The sequence below is a fragment of the Salvelinus alpinus genome, chromosome 19 (genome assembly GCF_045679555.1).
Source record: "Salvelinus alpinus chromosome 19, SLU_Salpinus.1, whole genome shotgun sequence".
Classification (NCBI taxonomy): Eukaryota; Metazoa; Chordata; class Actinopteri; order Salmoniformes; family Salmonidae; genus Salvelinus; species Salvelinus alpinus.
This window is the reverse complement of record NC_092104.1, coordinates 16,140,183-16,161,231: the sequence shown is the minus strand read 5'-3', so window position 1 is coordinate 16,161,231 and position 21,049 is coordinate 16,140,183. Positions and strand designations below refer to the sequence as shown.

The 21,049-nt window shown below is 45.5% G+C and overlaps 1 pseudogene; it reads right to left on the bottom strand.

Annotated features, from left to right (window-relative positions):
• Window positions 1–21,049, bottom strand: part of LOC139546018 (F-box/LRR-repeat protein 17-like) — a 605,954-nt pseudogene that overhangs the window by 111,446 nt on the left and 473,459 nt on the right.

The following is a 21,049-nucleotide window of genomic DNA, read 5'->3' as shown; positions in this document are numbered from 1 at the left end:
TGGCAGTATGGTGCCAGGACAACAATCTCTTCGTCAATGTGAGCAAGACAAAGGAGCTGATCGTAGACTACAGGATAAAGGCGGGCCGGGCTGTAATGAAGCGGGTCGAGAGTTTCAAGTTCCTTGGTGTCCACATCATCAACCAAACTAACATGGTCCAAACATACCAAGACAGTCGTGAAGAGGGCACGACAAAACCTTTTCCCCTTCAGGAGACTGAAAAGACTTTACATGGGTCCCCAGATCCTCAAAAGGTTCTACAGCTGCACCATCGAGAGCATCCTGACCGGTTGCATCACCGCCTGGTATGGCAACTGCTCGGCATCTGACCGTAAGGCGCTACAGAGGTAGTGCGAAAAGCCCAGTACATCAATTGGGCCAAGCTTCCTGCCATCCAGGACCTATATAATAGGGCTTGTCAGATGAAAGCCCATAAAATTGTCAGAGACTCCAGTCACCAAAGTTATAGACAGTTTTCTCTGCTATTGCACGGCAAGTGGTACCGGAGCTCCAAGTCTAGGACCAAAAGGCTCCTCAACAGCTTCTACCTCCAAGCAGTGAAACTGCTGAACATCTAATAAAACTGGCACCGGACAATTTACATTGACCGCTCCCCCTCCCTTTTGTACACTGCTGCTACTCCAGGTTTGTTATCTATGCATAGTCACTTCGCCCCCACCTACAAGTACAGTTTACCTCAACTAGCCTGTTCCCCTACACACTGACTCGATACCGGTGCCCCCTGTGTATAGACTCATATTGTTTTTCTTATTGTGTTACATTTTATTCTTACTTTTTATTTTAGTCTATTTTGTAAATATTTTCTTAACTCTTCTTGAACGGCACTGTTCGATAAGGGCTTGTAAGTAAGAATTTTACCGGTAAAGTCTACACTTGTATTCGGCGCATGTGACGAATAAAGTTGGATTTGATTTGATCCCACAGATCTCTCCAGACAGATACACTAGATAAGAGAAAAGCAAAACAACAGTGATTCTCAAGGAGAGCAGAGAGAGGAGAGGATGTCTGACACAGAAAGGCTGTGAAGCGTGGCCGTGTTAATGCTTATGGATTTGGGCTAATCCTGTAGCGTAGAGAAGACGTCTTCAGGGTAATTACACGCTCTGATCTCATCCAGACATCTCCAAAACAATCTGTTCTTACATATACTGTACCCTGGATACGCTTGTTAAAGTTGTAGGTATTATATATACTGTACCATGGATACACATGTTACAGTTGTAGATATTACATATACCGTACCCTGTATACACATGTTACAGTTGTAGGTATTACATATACTGTACCCTGTATACACATGTTACAGTTGTAGGTATTACATATACTGTACCATGGATACACATGTTACAGTTGTAGGTATTACATATACTGTACCCTGGATACACATGTTACAGTTGTAGGTATTACATATACTGTACCCTGGATACACATGTTACAGTTGTAGGTATTACATATACTGTACCATGGATACACATGTTACAGTTGTAGGTATTACATATACTGTATGCTGGTTACGCTTGTTACAGTTGTAGGTATTACATATACTGTACCCTGGATACACATGTTACAGTTTTAGGTATTACGCTTTTTAAGATCATATGGTTGGTAGGATCTTTAGGTATTTATTTGCCCTTGCAGTCAGAGAGTAGCGTAAGTTGGGAAACCATTGTGGAAGCTGTAATGAACACAAGGGGAGACAGAGAGCTGGTTTCAAGAGCAGGGCGCAGCAGGTGTTTATTGCAAAGGACCACAGGAGGCGGCAGGTAGCTGGGTCCAGGGGCAGGCAGAAGGTCATACACAGGGGGTCCAAAAGGGCAACAGTACAGGCAGGGAAAAGGCTAGTAACATAGTATTGGAGATCAGGCAATAGGTAGACAACAGGAAATCCAATAGGCTAAAGTACAGGCAGGGAATAGGCAAAAGGCGTCATTAGTGAGGCAGGCAAAAACTATCATACACGGGGGGAGACAATCACAAGAAAAACAGAGCTCTGAAAGACGTGTGTCACAAAACAAACAATACTTCACAGTGATGGGGTGCCAAGACCTGAACTAAATAGTGTGTGATAATGACATACAGGTGTGTGAACAGATGATTAGAATTCAGGTGATTGGGATCTAGAGAGTGAGCTGCATTCAGAGGATCTAGGTGTTTGAGAGTGTGAGCTGGAAAGTGGGCTGGAAAGTGAGCTAAGTTCAGGGGATCTACGTGTTTGAGGGTGTGAGTTGGAAGCAGACGTTACAGAAGCTAATAAAGGCTACCGTTGAGAGGTTAACCATGGTGATTCGATACAAAGACACACAATATTCCCAATATCATAACATTAATTCATTAAAATACATATAGAATTGCTTCAGCCATGAGACTAAAAGAGCCTTCCATAGGAGACAGTTCTCGATCTACCCAAAAGGCTTGTTGAATTCAGCTTCAGACAGGCTCTTGACCCAGTCACGACGACATCCTGTCAATGTGCTCCAGTACCAGAGATGGCAGGCCAAGCTCTGTCCCTGCCACTCCAGTCATAAAGCAGCACAACCTGTCCACTGTGTGTGTGTGTGTGTGTGTGTGTGTGTGTGTGTGTGTGTGTGTGTGTGTGTGTGTGTGTGTGTGTGTGTGTGTGTGTGTGTGTGTGTGTGTGTGTGTGTGTGTGTGTGTGTGTGTGTGTGTGTGTGTGTGCGTGTGTGTGCGTGTGCGTGTGCGTGTGCGCATGTGCGCATGTGCGTGCGTGCGTGTGCAATAGCGTTGTGTCCCCCGTAGTAAAGCTGGACCCCTGTCCATAACACTGTCTACAGTGGATAACAGTGTTATCTAATGGCATGCTTCTCTCTATTTACCCCTAAACACCCATCCACCAATGCACACCCATATATATCCACACCCACCCACCCATAGATCACTGTCATTTGCGTGAAGAGAAGGCGGAGAAAAAGGGGCCGGAGGGCGGGCTGCCTTCTGAGAATTCGTAGGCGATCAAATAAATCTCCACTTCCATCCATTCTGCTAGCAAACGTGCAATAAAATCGATGACCTACGCGGAAGATTAAACCACCAACGGGACATTCAAAACTGTAAAATCGTATGCTTCAGAGTCGTGTCTGAACGACGACATTATCAACATAAAACTGGCTGGTTGTATGCTGTACCGGCAGGATCGAACAGCGACGTCTGGTAAGACAAGGGGAGGGGGACTAAGTTTTTTTGTAAATAACAGCTGGTGCACTATATCTAAGGAAGTCTCAAGGTTTTGCTCGCCTGAGGTAGAATATCTCATGATAAACTGTAGACCACACTATCTACCTACAAAGTTTTCATCTGTTTTTTTCGTAGTTGTCTACATACCACCACAGACTGATGCTGGCACTAAGACAGCACTGAATGAGTTGTATTCCGCCATAAGCAAACCGGAAAACGCTCCCCCAGAGGTGGCGCTCCTAGTAGCCGGGGCCTTTAATGAAGGGAAACTTAAATCCGTCCTACCAAATTTCTATCAGCATGTTAAATGTGCCACCAGAGGGAAAAAAACTCTGGACCAACATTACTCAACATGCAGAGACACATACAAAGCTCTCCCTCGCCCTCTATTTGGCAAATCTGACCATAATTGTATCCTCCTGATTCCTGCTTACAAGCAAAAATGTATGCAGGAAGCACCAGTGACTCGATCAATAAAAAAGTGGTCAGATGAAGCAGATGCTAAGCTACATGACTGTTTTTCTAGCACAGACTGGAAAATGTTCCGGGGATTCTTCCGATGGCATTGAGGAGTACACCACATCAGTCATTGGCTTCATCAATAAGTGCATCGATGATGTCATCCCCACTGTGACCATACGTACATATCCCAACCAGAAGCCATGGATTACAGGCAAAATTCGCACTGAGCTAAAGGCTAGAACTGCCGCTTTCAAGGAGCGGGACTCTAACCCGGAAGCCTATAAGAAAACCAGCTATGCCCTCTGACGAACCATCAAACATGCAAAGCATCAATACAGGACTAAGATCGAATTGTACTACACCAGCTCTGATGCTTGTCGGATGTGGCAGGGCTTGCAAACTATTACAGACGAAAAAGGGAAGCCGAGAGCTGCACGGTGACACGAGCCTACCAGACGAGCTAAAATACTTCTATGCTCTCTTCGAGGCAAATAACACTGAAACATGCACGAGAGCACCAGCTGTTCCGGAACACTCTCCACAGCCAATGTAAGGAAGACCTTTAAACAGCTCAACATTCACAAGTCCGCAGGGCCAGATGGATTACCAGCTCGTGTACTGCGAGCATGCGCTAACCAACTGCTAAGTGTCTTCACTGACATTTTCAACCTCTCCCTGTCTGAAACTGTAATACCAACGTGTTTTAAGCAGACCAACATAGTCCCTGTGCCCAAGAACACTAAGGTAACCTGCCTAAATGACTGCCGACCTGTAGCACTCACGTCTGTAGCCATGAAGTGCTTTCAAAGGCTGGTCATGTCTCACATCAACACCATTATCCCAGAAACCCTAGACCCACTCCAATTTGCATCACACCTTAACAGATCCACAGATGATGCAATCTCTATTGCACTCCACACTGCCCTTTCCTACCTGGACAAAAGGAACACCTATGTGAGAATGCTATTCATTGACTATAGCTCAGCGTTCAACACCATAGTGCCCTCAAAGCTCATCAATAAGCTAAGGACCCTCGGACTAAACACCTCCCTCTGCAACTGGATCCTCGACTTCCTGACGGGCAACCCCCAGGTGATAAGGGTAGGTAACAACACATCCGCCATGCTGATCCTCAACACGGGGGCCCCTCAGGGGTGTGTGCCCTCCTGTACTCCCTGTTCACTCAAGGAGTACGACTCCGACTCAAGGCACGACTCCAACACCATCATTAAGTTTGCAGATGACACAACAGTGGTTGGCCCGATCACTGACACTGACGAGACAGCCCATAGGAAATCAGTGTCAACTTTGATTGCGTCACTTCCTCTTGAATTTGCAGACGTGTTGCTGTGCGTTTTGCTGTGCGTTTTGTTGCCAACTTTACTTTGCTAGCTTTGCTTTGCTAGCTGACAACTTTACGTTTATATTTTTAGTTTTTCCATCACAACTTTTTTCCCTTATTCAACTTTTTCACTCCGGACGCTTTATCTGGACATGGTTCGTCAGCACCTTCAACAGCCGAAGCTAAGTAGTAACTTTAACATGATGTCTTCTAACTGCATTCGCTGTACTCATAATATACAGGAGAATGATCGCCTAACGGCGAGGATAGTTGTGCTGCAAGCCCAGCTTCAGACGCAATCGTTAGGCAAGGGTAATTTCAGTGTAGGAAAGGGTGAAACAGCGTCTGTGCCACCAGTAAGTACAGATAGTAACGTTAGTATAAATCCCCCCGCACTGTCCCCGCAGCCGGACAATTTTCTCATGGCTTCTGGAGGGAAATGCTGTTGGAATGCTCAACCGGTGTCGCTCATTCAGCCGACAGAAACTTTCAACCGGTTTTCCCCATTGAGTAGCGAGTCGGAGTCTGTGGCCGAGTCTTCTCTTGTCTCTACTCCTCCATTTACGGGGTCTGAGACGCCGAAGGCTCCCACCATTAGCTCTGACAAATTGAAAACCCTAGTCATTGGCGACTCCATTACTCGCAGTATTAGACTTAAATCGAATCACCCAGCGATCATACACTGTTTACCAGGGGGCAGGGCTACCGACGTTAAGGCTAATCTGAAGATGGTGCTGGCTAAAGCTAAAACTGGCGAGTGTAGAGAGTATAGAGATATTGTTATCCACGTCGGCACCAACGATGTTAGGATGAAACAGTCAGAGGTCACCAAGCGCAACATAGCTTCAGCCTGTAAATCAGCTAGAAAGATGTGTCGGCATCGAGTAATTGTCTCTGGCCCTCTCCCAGTTAGGGGGAGTGACGAGCTCTACAGCAGAGTCTCACAACTCAATCGCTGGTTGAAAACTGTTTTCTGCCCCTCCCAAAAGATAGAATTTGTAGATAATTGGCCCTCTTTCTGGGACTCACCCACAAACAGGACCAAGCCTGACCTGCTGAGGAGTGACGGACTCCATCCTAGCTGGAGGGGTGCTCTCATCTTATCTACAAACATAGATAGGGCTCTAACTCCACTAGCTCCACAATGAAATAGGGTGCAGGCCAGGCAGCAGGCTGTTAGCCAACCTGCCAGCTTAGTGGAGTCTGCCAATAGCACAGTCAGTGTAGTCAGCTCAGCCATCCCCATTGAGACTGTGTCTGTGCCTCGACCTAGGTTGGGCAAAACTAAACATGGCGGTGTTCGCCTTAGCAATCTCATTAGGATAAAGACCTCCTCCATTCCTGCCATTATTGAAAGAGATCGTGATACCTCACATCTCAAAATAGGGTTACTTAATGTTAGACCCCTTACTTCAAAGGCAGTTATAGTCAATGAACTAATCACTGATCATAATCTTGATGTGATTGGCCTGACTGAAACATGGCTTAAGCCTGATGAATTTACTGTGTTAAATGAGGCCTCACCTCCTGGTTACACTAGTGACCATATCCCCCGTGCATCCCGCTTAGGCGGAGGTGTTGCTAACATTTACGATAGCAAATTTCAATTTACAATTTTTTTTTTAACGTTTTCGTCTTTTGAGCTTCTAGTCATGAAATCTATGCAGCCTACTCAATCACTTTTTATAGCCACTGTTTATAGGCCTCCTGGGCCATATACAGCGTTCCTCTCTGAGTTCCCTGAATTCCTATCAGACCTTGTAGTCATAGCAGATCATATTCTAATTTTTGGTGATTTTAATATTCATATGGAGAAGTCCACAGACCCACTCCAAAAGTCTTTCGGAGCCATCATCGACTCAGTGGGTTTTGTCCAACATGTCTCTGGACCTACTCACTGCCACAGTCATACTCTGGACTTAGTTTTGTCCCATGGAATAAATGTTGTAGATCTTAATGTTTTTCCTCATAATCCTGGACTGTCGGACCACCATTTTATTACGTTTGCAATCGCAACAAATAATCTGCTCAGACCCCAACCAAGGAGCATCAAAAGTCGTGCTATAAATTCTCAGACAACACAAAAATTCCTTGATGCCCTTCCAGACTCCTTCTGCCTACCCAAGGACGTCAGAGGACAAAAATCAGTTAACCACCTAACTGAGGAACTCAATTTAACCTTGCGCAATACCCTAGATGCAGTTGCACCCCTAAAAACGAAAAACATTTGTCATAAGAAACTAGCTCCCTGGTACACAGAAAATACCCGAGCTTTGAAGCAAGCTTCCAGAAAATTGGAACGGAAATGGCGCCACACCAAACTGGAAGTCTTCCGACTAGCTTGGAAAGACAGTACCGTGCAGTACCGAAGAGCCCTCACTGCTGCTCGATCATCCTACTTTTCCAACTTAATTGAGGAAAATAAGAACAATCCAAAATTTCTTTTTGATACTGTTGCAAAGCTAACTAAAAAGCAGCATTCCCCAAGAGAGGATGGCTTTCACTTCAGCAGTAATAAATTCACGAACTTCTTTGAGGAAAAGATCATGATCATTAGAAAGCAAATGATGGACTCCTCTTTAAATCTGCGTATTCCTCCAAAGCTCAATTGTCCTGAGTCTGCACAACTCTGCCAGGACCTAGGATCAAGGGAGACACTCAAGTGTTTTAGTACTATATCTCTTGACACAATGATGAAAATAATCATGGCCTCTAAACCTTCTAGCTGCATACTGGATCCTATTCCTACTAAACTACTGAAAGAGCTGCTTCCTGTGCTTGGCCCTCATATGTTGAACATAATAAACGGCTCTCTATCCACCGGATGTGTACCAAACTCACTAAAAGTGGCAGTAATAAAGCCTCTCTTGAAAAAGCCAAACCTTGACCCGGAAAATATAAAAAACCATCGGCCTATATCGAATCTTCCATTCCTCTCAAAAATTTTAGAAAAAGCTGTTGCGCAGCAACTCACTGCCTTCCTGGAGACAAACAATGTATACGAAATGCTTCAGTCTGGTTTTAGACCCCATCATAGCACTGAGACTGCACTTGTGAAGGTGGTAAATGACCTTTTAATGGCGTCAGACCGAGGCTCTGCATCTGTCCTCGTGCTACTAGACCTTAGTGCTGCCTTTGACACCATCGATCACCACATTCTTTTGGAGAGACTGGAAACCCAAATTGGTCTACACGGACAAGTTCTGGCCTGGTTTAGATCTTACCTGTCGGAAAGATATCAGTTTGTCTCTGTGAATGGTTTGTCCTCTGACAAATCAACTGTACATTTCGGTGTTCCTCAAGGTTCCGTTTTAGGACCACTATTGTTTTCACTATATATTTTACCTCTTGGGGATGTTATTCGAAAACATAATGTTAACTTTCACTGCTATGCGGATGACACACAGCTGTACATTTCAATGAAACATGGTGAAGCCTCAAAATTGCCCTCGCTAGAAGCCTGTGTTTCAGACATAAGGAAGTGGATGGCTGCAAACTTTCTACTTTTAAACTCGGACAAAACAGAGATGCTTGTTCTAGGTCCCAAGAAACAAAGAGATCTTCTGTTAAATCTGACAATTAATCTTGATGGTTGTAAAGTCGTCTCAAATAAAACTGTGAAGGACCTCGGCGTTACTCTTGACCCTGATCTCTCTTTTGACGAACATATCAAGACTGTTTCAAGGACAGCTTTTTTCCATCTACGTAACATTGCAAAAATCAGAAATTTTCTGTCCAAAAATTATGCAGAAAAATTAATCCATGCATTTGTTACTTCTAGGTTAGACTACTGCAATGCTCTACTTTCCGGCTACCTGGATAAAGCACTAAATAAACTTCAGTTAGTGCTAAATACGGCTGCTAGAATCCTGACTAGAACCAAGAAATTTGATCATATTACTCCAGTGCTAGCCTCCCTACACTGGCTTCCTGTTAAGGCAAGGGCTGATTTCAAGGTTTTACTGTTAACCTATAAAGCGTTACATGGGCTTGCTCCTACCTATCTTTCCGAGTTGGTCCTGCCGTACATACCTACACGTACGCTACGGTCACAAGACGCAGGCCTCCTAATTGTCCCTAGAATTTCTAAGCAAACAGCGGGAGGCAGGGCTTTCTCCTATAGATCTCCATTTTTATGGAATAGTCTGCCTACCCATGTGAGAGACGCAGACTCGGTCTCAACCTTTAAGTCTTTACTGAAGACTTATCTCTTCAGTAGGTCATATGATTGAGTGTAGTCTGGCCCAGGAGTGTGAAGGTGAACGGAAAGGCTCTGGAGCAACGAACCGCCCTTGCTGTCTCTGCCTGGCCGGTTCCCCTCTCTCCACTGGGATTCTCTGCCCCTAACCCTATTACAGGGGCTGAGTCACTGGCTTACTGGTGCTCTTTCATGCCGTCCCTAGGAGGGGTGCGTCACTTGAGTGGGTTGAGTTACTGACGTGATCTTCCTGTCTGGGTTGGCGCCCCCCCTTGGTTTGTGCTGTGGTGGAGATCTTTGTGGGCTATACTCGGCCTTGTCTCAGGATTGTAAGTTGGTGGTTGAAGATATCCCTCTAGTGGTGTGGGGGCTGTGCTTTGGCAGAGTGGGTGGGGTTATATCCTTCCTGTTTGGCCCTGTCCGGGGGTATCATCGGATGGGGCCACAGTGTCTCCTGACCCCTCCTGTCTCAGCCTCCAGTATTTATGCTGCAGTAGTTTATGTGTCGGGGGGCTAGGGTCAGTTGGTTATACCTGGAGTACTTCTCCTATCTTATCCAGTGTCCTGTGTGAATTTAAGTATGCTCTCTCTAATTCTCTCGTTCTCTCTTTCTTTCTCTCTCTCGGAGAACCTGAGCCCTAGGACCATATGTCACGGCAAACCGGGCATGATGACTCCTTGCTGTCCCCAGTCCACCTGGCCTTGCTGCTGTTCCAGTTTCAACTGTTCTGCCTGCTGTTATGGAACCCCTACCTGTTCAACTCTTAATGATCGGCTATGAAAAGCCAACTGACTTTTATTCCTGATTATTATTTGACCATGCTTGTCATTTATGAACATTTTGAAAATCTTGGCTCTCTCTAATTCTCTCCTTCTCTCTTTCTTTCTCTCTCTCGGAGGACCGGAGCCCTAGGACCATACGTCAGGACTACCGGGCATGATGACTCCTTGCTGTCCCCAGTCCGCCTGGCCCTGCTGCTATTCCAGTTTCAACTGTTCTGCCTGCGGTTATGGAACCCCTACCTGTCCCAGACCTGCTGTTTTCAATTCTTAATGATCGGCTATGAAAAGCCAACTGACACTTATTCCTGATTATTATTTGATCATGCTTGTCATTTATGAACATTTTGAAAATCTTGGCTCTCTCTAATTCTCTCCTTCTCTCTCTCTTTCTCTCTCGGAGGACCTGAGCCCTGGGACCGTGCGTCGGGGCTGCCGGGCGTGATGGCTCCTTGCTGTCCCCAGTCCACCTGTCCTTGCTGCTATTCCAGTTTCAGCTGTTCTGCCTGCGGTTATGGAACCACCACCTGTCCCGGACCTGCTATTTTCAACTCTTGATGATCGGCTATGAAAAGCCAACTGAAAATTATTCATGATTATTATTTGACCATGCTTGTCACTTATGAACATTTTGAACATCTTGGCATAGTTCTGTTATAATCTCCACCCAGCACAGCCAGAAGAGGACTGGCCACCCCTCATAGCCTGGTTCCTCTCTAGGTTTCTTCCTAGGTTTTGGCCTTTCTAGGGAGTTTTTCCTAGCCACCGTGCTTCTACACCTGCATTGCTTGCTGTTTGGGGTTTTAGGCTGGGTGTCTGTACAGCACTTCGAGATATTAGCTGATGTACGAAGGGCTATATAAAATAAACTTGATTTGATTTGATTTGATTTGATTTGATAGGGAGGTGGTCAGAGACCTGGCCGTGTGGTTCCAGGACAACAACCTCTCCCTCAACGTGATCAAGACAAAGGAGATGATAGTGGACTACAGGAAAAACGGGACCGAGCACGCCCCCATTCTTATCGACGGGGCTGTAGTGGAGAAGGTTGAGAGATTCAAGTTCCTTTGTGTCCACATCACCAACAAACTAACATGATCACCAACACCAAGACAGTCGTGAAGAAGGCACGACAAAACCTATTCCCCCTCAGGAGACTGAAAAGATTTGGCATGGGTCCTCAGATCCTCAAAAGGTTTTACAGCTGCACCATCGAGAGCATCCTGACTGGTTGCATCACTGCCTGGCATGGAAACTTCTCGGCCTCCGACCGCAAGGCACTACAGAGGGTAGTGAGTACGGCCCAGTACATCGCTGGGGTCAAGCTTCCTGCTATCCAGGACCTCTATACCAGGCAGTGTCAGAGGAAGGCCCTAAAAATTGTTAAAAACTCCAGCCACCCTAGTCAGACTGTTCTCTCTGCTACCGCACGGCAAGCGGTACCGGAGCGCCAAGTCTAGGTCCAAGAGGCTTCTAAACAGCTTCTACCCCCAAGCCATAAGACTCCTGAACATCTAATCAAATGGCTACCCAGACTATTTGCATTGCATCCCCCCCCCCGCCCCCCCTTCTACGCTGCTGCTTCACTCTGTTATTATCTATGCATAGTCACTTTAATAACTCTACCTACATGTACATATTACCTCAAGTAACCGGTGTCCTGGCTCATCGACTCTGTATCGGTACCACCCTGTGTATAATCTTGCTATTGTTATTTTACTGCTGCTCTTTAATTACTTGTTACTTTTATTTATTTTTCTTACTCATTTAAAAAAAAAAATGCATTGTTGGTTAGGGGCTAATAAGTAATCACTTTACTGTAAGGTCTACCACACCTGTTGTATTCGGCGTATGTGACTAATACAATTTGATTTGATTTGATTCCAGAATCACCTGATGCAATCAAGACCAGGATTCCATTCCAAAAGCAGCACTGATCTGGTCTAAAGCTGTTGTGGAGCCCTAACCAACAACCATTCTCCATGGGCCTTTCTCTAGCAAACAGTCATGTCACTGTGAGACCTCAAATAATCAGTCAGATATTCCCCATATAGTCATTCTATCTTTACTAGCTCTTAAAAAGCTCTTATTAGGAAGGTGCACTCACACAGCAGGATACTTAGTGGTCTATTCTCCCATGTAAAGGTCTATAATTATTCATGGATAGAGGTTCCATCTCCTCATAGGCTGTACTGATTGAGTCATTGTTTAGCAGTGCAACTGTCTGACTCTGTCTCTCTCTCTTAACTGCAGTCGTATACAGCGTCTGTCCCTTTTAGCTAGCGGGGACTCATTAACCAGATGCACACTTCCTGTTCCTTCTTCACCCAGACAGAACCATTAGAACTGTGTCTCCGTGGCGACTGGAGTTACTCAGTGAGAACGAGCAATAGAAATAGAATGAGTAGAAAGGACATTCCCATTCAGAGGCAGCCAGTATTTAGACGTGGTTGAGCTACTGCCTCCCTGCCCTCAAGCAAGGCACTTAGCTAATGATTACAAATGAAATGGCTTTACAATTGGGTTAAAGGACCTATGCAATGAGTCATGAACCCGACTGAAACGTTGTGTCATCGGTGCATGGATATGACATCACAGAGGCAGCTATTGTTAAAGGAACCAGCCACAGTCCACTGGCTCATGAAATATTAGGTTAGCATACCATCACACAGAACCTCTACACACAGCCTTTTAACCAGTCCCTTCATCCTCCCTCCCTCCCTCCCTCCTTCCCTGACCCTTTCAGTCTTCTCATCCCACCATTACTCCCTGTCTCCATCTCTGACCAGTACCCCTCTACCAGTCCTCCCCCCCTCCATCTCTGACCAGTATCACTCTACCAGTCCTCCCCCCCTCCATCTCTGACAAGTACCCCTCTACCAGTCCTCCCCCCCTCCATCGCTGACCAGTACCCCTCTACCAGTCCTCGCCCCATCCATCTCTGACCAGTATCCCTCTACCAGTCCTACCCCCTTCATCTCTGACGAGTACCCCTCTCCCAGTCCTCCCCCCCCTCCATTGCTGACCAGTACCCCTCTACCAGTCCTCCCCCCCTCCATCTTTGACCAGTACCCCTCTACCAGTCCTCCCCCCTCCATCTCTTACCAGTCCCCCCCCCCATCTCTGTCCAGTACCCCTCTATCAGTTCTCTTCCTCTCCTACGCCTTCCTTCCTGCCCTCCTTCACTCCCTCCGCCCCTTCACCCTGAATCATAAATTCATTCTAATGGCTGATCCATCAGAGGGTCATGAGTGGTCATCGGAGGTCATGACCCCTCGCTGTTTTAGAGGCTTTTTAGAGTTCTGCTTCTGTGTCAAGTCACACAGGGGTTAATCCTGGGAACCCTTAACCAACTGTAGGTGGGCTCATCAAACACACACACACACCAACCTGTTTACACAACCCTGACACTCCACACGGCTTTACCACTCACACACCATTCATTCCCACTCTTTCTCTATTTTACACACACTCAGCGAGCGTGTCAGGTTCAGCTTCACCGCCTATCATTAAACTCATTTCACAAACAACAAGAGATTATCCAGATCAAAGGAGGAGGAAAAGAAAACATAAAAATAGCAACTTCTAGGAAAGTCAGAGAGTGTGTGAGAGTCAACAGTTTCCCTTCCTCCCTCTCTCTCCTCCCTACCGCCGTCCCTCCCTCCCTCCCTCTCCTTTCTCCTCCCTCCCTCCCTCCCTCCCTCCCTCCCTCCCTCCCTCCCTCCCTCCCTCCCTCTCTTCCTCCCTCCCTTCCCTCAGCCCTCCCTCTCTCCCCTCCCTCCCTATCTCCCGCCCTCCCTCCCTTCCTCCAGCCCTCCCTCCCACTCTCTCCTCCCTCCCGCCAGCCTGCCGGTCCGCCCACCTCCCTCCTTCTCTTTTTTACCCTCTCTCTCCCTCAAACACTATAGTATGACATCCCCTCCAGGTAACAGCCTACCCACTGTTCTGCAGCTGTAGCATAAATCCCTAGTGTGCTTTGTGTGTTTGGTTTGTGTAGTATGTGTGGTGTGTGTGTATGTGTGTGTGTGTGTGTGTGGTATGTGCGTGTGTGCATGAGTGTGTGTGTTGTAGGGTATTCTGGGATGTTGGGATGGAACTAACAGGAATATACCCAGAGCTATAGCAGGTGCTGTTTTTCTTTACAAATCTAAAACTATATTTAGGATATCCCTTTTAAGATTTGGTTCAGTTTTGAAAAAGTGAAATCACTTTCCATGTTTTTTTGAAAACACAATACTACCAAATCTTGCTCATTTATTTATTCAAGTATATTTAATGAAGTCAAGTAACATATCTTAAAATAGAGGTGTTGTTGACAGTATACAATAGACAATTGCTTGGATATAGAAACAGGATAAATAAACCATCAGACATTTACATGGTATGAATACTAAATGATTGAAAGATGACTAATAAATGTTGTGACTTTGACCCAGTGCTGTGTTGCCTGTAGGCGGTAAACAGACAGAGACGTACAAATGGGTCTGGGAGAAATACAAGTAAAGAAAAACACGGAACAGAAAAAGGGAGAAGATATGAAAACATGTGGTGTTTCATACTAGGTGTAACAGCCTCAATGACTGAAGCCTGCTGACCCCAAAACATTCTTACAACGCTGCAGAAAGATCAGACGCATGTTCGCCTGAAAACATAACAGTGTAATTACGTTAACGTTGTTAGTCACAAAGAAACAACCTGTCAACATAATCAGATATGAAACAAGTTATCATTGTGAAGATGGCGCCGGAGGGGATGGCTGCCATCTTATCGGATCTTAACCAACGATACTATTTTTCACGTTGTTCGTAACTTGTTTTGTACATAATGTTGCTGCTACCATCTCTTATGACCGAAAAGAGCTTCTGGACATCAGAACTGTGATTACTCACCTCAGATTAGACAAAGAGTTTTTCTTTAATGAGTCGGACGGGAGGGAGATACTACAGACACGCGAGCAGGCCCAGATCCCCGGCATTCGCTGGAGAAGGAAACAGATTTTGTGTAAAAAGATCAGGGTGCCTTTTAAAAACTGTAATATCTTATGTTTATTGGAGTCGTGGCTGAACGACGACATTAAGAATACAGCTGGCGGGTTATACACTCTGTAGGCAGGACAGAACCGCAGCCTCTGGTAAGACGTGGGGCAGGGTCCTATGCATATTTGTAAACAACAGCTGCTGCATGATATCTAAGGAAATCTCAAGGTTTTGCTAGCCTCAGGTAGAGTATCTCATGATAAACTGTAGACCACACTATCTACCTAGAGAGTTTTCATCTGTATTTTTTGTAGCTGTCTACATACCACCACAGACTGATGCTGGGACCAAAACCACACTCAATGAGCTGTATACCACCATAAGCAAACAGGAAAAAGCTCATCCAGAGGCCGCAATCCTAGTGGCCGGGGACTTTAATGCAAGGAAACTTAAATCAGTTTTACCTCATTTCTATCAGCATGTTAAATGTGCAACCAGAGGGAAAGAAAATCTAGAACACCTTTACTCCACACACAGAGACACGTACAAAGCTCTCCATCGCCGTCCATTTGGCAAATCTGACCATAATTCTATCCTCCTGATTCCTGTTTACAAGCTAAAATTCAAGCAGGAAGCACCAGTGACTCGGTCTATAAAAAAAAGTGGTCAGATGAAGCAGATGCTAAACTACAGGACTGTTTTGCTAGCACAAACGGGAATATGTTCTGGGATTCTTCATATGGCATTGAGGAGTACACCACATCAGTCACTGGCTTTATCAATAAGTGCATCGAGGACATCGTTCCCACAGTGACTGAACGTACATACCACAACAAGAAGCCATGGATTAGAAGCAATATTCGCACTGAGCTAAAGGGTAGAGGCGCCACTTTCAAGGAGCGGGACTCTAACCCTCTAACCTTCTAAATTCCGCTGTGCCCTCAGACGAACCATCAAACAGGCAAAGTGTCAATACAGGACTAAGATGGAATCGTACTACACCAGCTCCGACGCTCGTCGGATGTGGCAGACTACAAAGGGAAGCACAACCGAGAGCTACCCAGTGACACGAGCCTACCAGACGAGCTAAATAATTTCTTTAGTCGCTTCGAGGCAAGTAACACTGAGACATGCATGAGAGCATCAGCTGTTCCGGAAGACTGTGTGATCAAGCTCTCGGCAGCCCATGTGAGTAAGACCTTTAAACAGGTCAACATTCACAAGGCCGCAGGGCCAGACGTATTACTAGGACGTGTAATCCGAGCATGCGCTGACCAACTGGCAATTGTCTTCACTGACATTTTCAACCTCTCCCTGTCTGTGTCTGTAATACCAACATGTTTCAAGCAGACCACCATAGTCCCTGTGCCCAATAACACTAAGGTAACCTGCCTAAATGACTACCGACACATAGCACTCACATCTGTAGCCATGAAGTGCTTTGAAAGGCTGGTCATGGCTCACTACACCATTATCCCGGAAACCCTAGACCCACTCCAATTTGCATACCGCACCAACAGATCCACAGCTGATGCATTCTTTATTACACTCCACACTGCCCTTTCCTACCTGGACAAAAGGAACACCTATGTGAGAATGCTATTCATTGACTACAGCTCAGCGTTCAACACCATAGTGCCCATAAACCTCATCACTAAGCTAATGACCTTGGGACTAAACACCTCCCTCTGGAACTGTATCCTGGACTTCCTGACGGGCAGCCCACAGGTGGTAAGGGTAGGTAACAACACATCTGTCACGCTGATCCTCAACACAGGGGCCCCTCAGGGGTGCGTGCTCTGTCCCCTCCTGTACTCCCTGTTCACTCATGATTGGACGGGCAGGCACGACTCCAACACCACCATTAAGTTTGCTGATGACACAACAGTGGTTGGCCTGATCACCAACAACGCTGAGACAGCCTATAGGGAAGAGGTCAGATGCATTCTTGACCATGTGGTGCAAGGACAACAACCGCTCCCTCAACGTGATCAGGACAAAGGAGATGATGGTGGACTACAGGAAAAGGAGTGGAGCCATCAATGGGGCTGTAGTGGAGCAGGTTGAGAGCTTCAAGATCCTTGGAGTCCACATCAGCAACAAACTAACATGGTCCAAACACACCAAGACAGTCATGAAGAGGGCACGACAAAATCTATTTCCTCTCAGGAGACTGAAATGATTTGGCATGGGTCCTCAGATCCTCAAAACGTTTTACAGCTGCACCATTGAGCGCATCCTGACTGGTGTCATCGCTGCCTTGTATGGCAACTTCTCGGCCTCCGACTGCAAGGCAATACAGAGGGTAGTGCGTACGGCCCAGTACATCGCTGGGGCCAAGCTTCCTGCCATCCAGGACCTCTATACCAGGCGGTGTCAGAGGAAGGCCCTAAAAATTGCCAAGACTCCAGCCGCCCTAGTCATAGACTTTTCTCTCTGCTACCACATGGCAAGTGGTACCGGAGGACCAAGTCTAGGTCCAAGAGGCTTCCAAACAGCTTCTACCCCAAAGCCATAAGACTCCTGAACAGCTAATCAAATGGCTACCCAGACTATTTGCATTGTCCCCCCCACGCCCCCTTCTACGTTGCTGCTACACTCTGTCATTATCTATGCATAGTCACATTAATAACTCTACCTACATATTACCTCGACACCGGTGCCCCCGCACATTGACTCTGTACCGGTACCCCCTGTATATAGCCTCGCTATTGTTATTTACTACTGCCCTTTAATTATTTGTTTTTCTTTTCTCTTACTTTTTTGGCGATTTTCTTAAAACTGTATTGTTGGTTAAGGGCTTGCAAGTAAACATTTCACTGTAAGGTCTACTACACCTGTGGTATTTGGCGCATGTGACAAATTTGATTTGATGTGCTGATCGGCTGATAGAATTTCCATTTAAAACTTGGACGGAGTGTGTTTTGGGGCTGGCCACTGGCTTGGGTTATGATCAGAACTCCATCAGAAGTTTTTACTCATCTGTTTTTTTTACTCATCTTTCACCTCTTCTCTGCTTTTCCTCCCCTAAATCTCTCTCCTGCTTTCTCTGCCTCAATTCTCCCATAATGGGTGTACCGATGTGCGCTGGGAGTCGGGAAGCAAGTTCAGGGAGTGTTTTTTTTTTATAAATAAAACAAACACAAAACACAAACAACGCACCAACATGAAACAGAGTCAACAACACCTGAGGAAAGAACCAAGGGGAGTGACAGATATAGGGAAGATAATCAAGGAGGTGATGGAGTCCAGGTGAGGTCATGAGGCGCTGGTGTGCTTGACGATGGTGACAGGTGTGCGGGATAATAAGCAGCCTGATGACCTAGAGGCCGGAGAGGAAGTATATGTGACAATAGGAAGCAGGTAGCATAGCGCTTAAGAGCGTTGGGCCAAAAACCAAAAGGTTGCTTGTTCAAATCTCGAGCCGATTAGGTGAAAAATCTATCCATGTGCGCTTGAGCAAGGCACTTAAACCTAATTTCTCCAATAATGACTGATCCCTGGCTGTGACCCCACTCTCCGAGGGTGTCTCAACGGAAAGTTGGAATATGCATAAAATGCACTTCCATTTCACACCTCACACTCGTACAGGTTACCCACTTGTACGTGCAGTGAAACTGAACAAATACAAGCACAGCTAATGCTGCCTTTACAGCCAGGACTGCAAGATACAATGCTGTCAAACTAATGGACCATCAAAAAACACAATCACTGAGGGATATAAGTCCACTGTATTATTAGACACAGACAGGCATATGCATCATACTAAAGTGTTATAATGACTTATAAGATCTTATAAGAGGTCTTTGCTTGGGCCTCACTAACCTCCTTAGTGAATTTAAAGCCACAACACACAGACACCTGATCAATACCTGGCGATATATCAAACACCACTTGTGTTTACGACAAGCTCTTTTGACGGCTCACTTAAAAACCACACAGTATAACTTCTGTCTGTAACTCAAACCTGACATGTATACTGCTTCCATGAAATTGATAAGTGCTTTTAAATGCAAAATGACAGTTTAAGAACCGTGTATTTTTGTGATGTGATGTAGCTAGATTCTATATTAAAATTACAGGGCACTTTTCCAGAGAAGTAGAGAGAGAGCACACAGGCGCGGGTGTGGACACAGGAAAATGTTGATATTGACACAGTCAGTAGTGGCTGCCTAAACTAAAGCCTTCTGTGTCCCTATTTCATCCCCCCCCCCCCCCCCCCCCTTGTCTGTCTGTCTGTCTCCTTCCTTCCCTTTCACCCCCCTCTCTCTGTCCCCATCATTCTCTCCTTTCCTCCTCCCTCCTCTTTCTAGACTGTCGGATGTCCCCTATGTTAAGGGTCACTGTTCTCCCTAAAAACCCAGCTTGATCCTTGACCTCTAGACTGGGGTCAGTACCTGTCGCCGTGGTATTTAACATCCCAACGGGGAGCCATCTCTGAGCACAGCTACAGTCAGACACACACATACACACACACACACACACACACACACACACAAACTTCTACACGCACATCTGACCCCCATCAATGTTACTATTTCCCAGTCAGCTATGAGGCAATAGATCAGATTAGCATTCTTACAGGACATTCTTATTGCTGCACATCTTTTACTAACCTCTCTTTCTATTTCTCTCTCTCTGTCTCTGCCTCTCTAATTCAAGGGCTTTATTGGCATGGGAAACATATGTTAACATTGCCAAAGTAATTGAAGTACATAATAAACAAAAGTGAAATAAACAATAAAAAATTAACAGTAAACATTACACTCACAGAACTTCCAAAAATATTAAAGATGTTTCAAATGTCATATTATGTGCAAATAGTTAAAGTACAAATGGGAAAATAAATAAACATGACATTATATTTACAATGGTGTCTGTTCTTCACTAGTTGTCCTTTTCTTCTAGCAACAGGTCACAAATATTGCTGCTGTGAAGGCACACTGTGGTATTTCACCCAATAGATATGGGAGTTTATCAAAATTGGGTTTGTTTTCGAATTCTTTGTGGATCTGTGTAATCTGAGGGAAATACTATATGTGTCTCTAATATGGTCATACATTGGGCAAGAGGTTAGGAAGTGCAGCTCAGTTTCCACCTCATTTTGTGGGTAGTGTGCACATAGCTTGTCTTCTCTTGCGAGTCAGGACTGCCTATGGCAGCTTTTCTCAATAGCAAGGCTATGCTCACTGTGTCTGTACATAGTCAAAGAATTCCTTGAGTTTGGGTCAGTCACAGTGGTCAGGCATTCTAGTTTGCTCTGTTTTTTTGTTAATTCTTTCCAATGTGTCAAGTCATTCTCTTTTTGTTTTCTCATGATTTGGTTGGGTCTAATTGTGTTGCTGTCCTGGGGCTCTGTGGGGTGTGTTTGTGTTTGTGAACAGAGCCCCAGGACCATCTTGCTTAGGGGGCTCTTCTCAAGGATCATCATCATCATGTCTCTGTAGGTGATGGCTATGTTATGTAAGGTTTTGGAATCGCTTCCGTTTAGGTGGTTGTAGAATTTAATGGCTATTTTATGGATTTTGATAATTATTGGATATCAGCCTAATTCTGCTCTGCATGCATTATTTGGTGTTTTACATTGTACACAGAGGACAGTTTTGCAGAATTCTGAATGCGGAGTCTCAATTGATGTTTGTCCCATTTTGTGAATTCTTGGTTAGTGAGCGGACCCCAGACCTCACAACCATAAAGGGCAATGGGTTCTATAACTGATTCAAGTATTTTTAGATCCTAATTGGTGTGTCAAATATGATGTTCCTTTTGATGGCATAGAAGGCCCTTCTTGCCTTGTGTTTCAGATGGTTCACAGCTTTGTGGAAGTTACCTGTGGCGCTGATGTTTAGGCCGAGGTATGTATAGTTTTTTTGTGTGCTCTAGGGCAACACTGTCTAGATGGAATTAGTATTTGTGGTCCTGGCGACTGAACCTTTTTTGGAACATCATTCTTTTGGTCTTACTGAGATTTACTGTCAGGGCCCAGGTCTGTCAGGGCCCAGGTCTGGCAGAATCTGTGCAGAAGATATACAGTTGAAGTCGGAAGTTTACATACACTTAGGTTGGAGTCATTAAAAC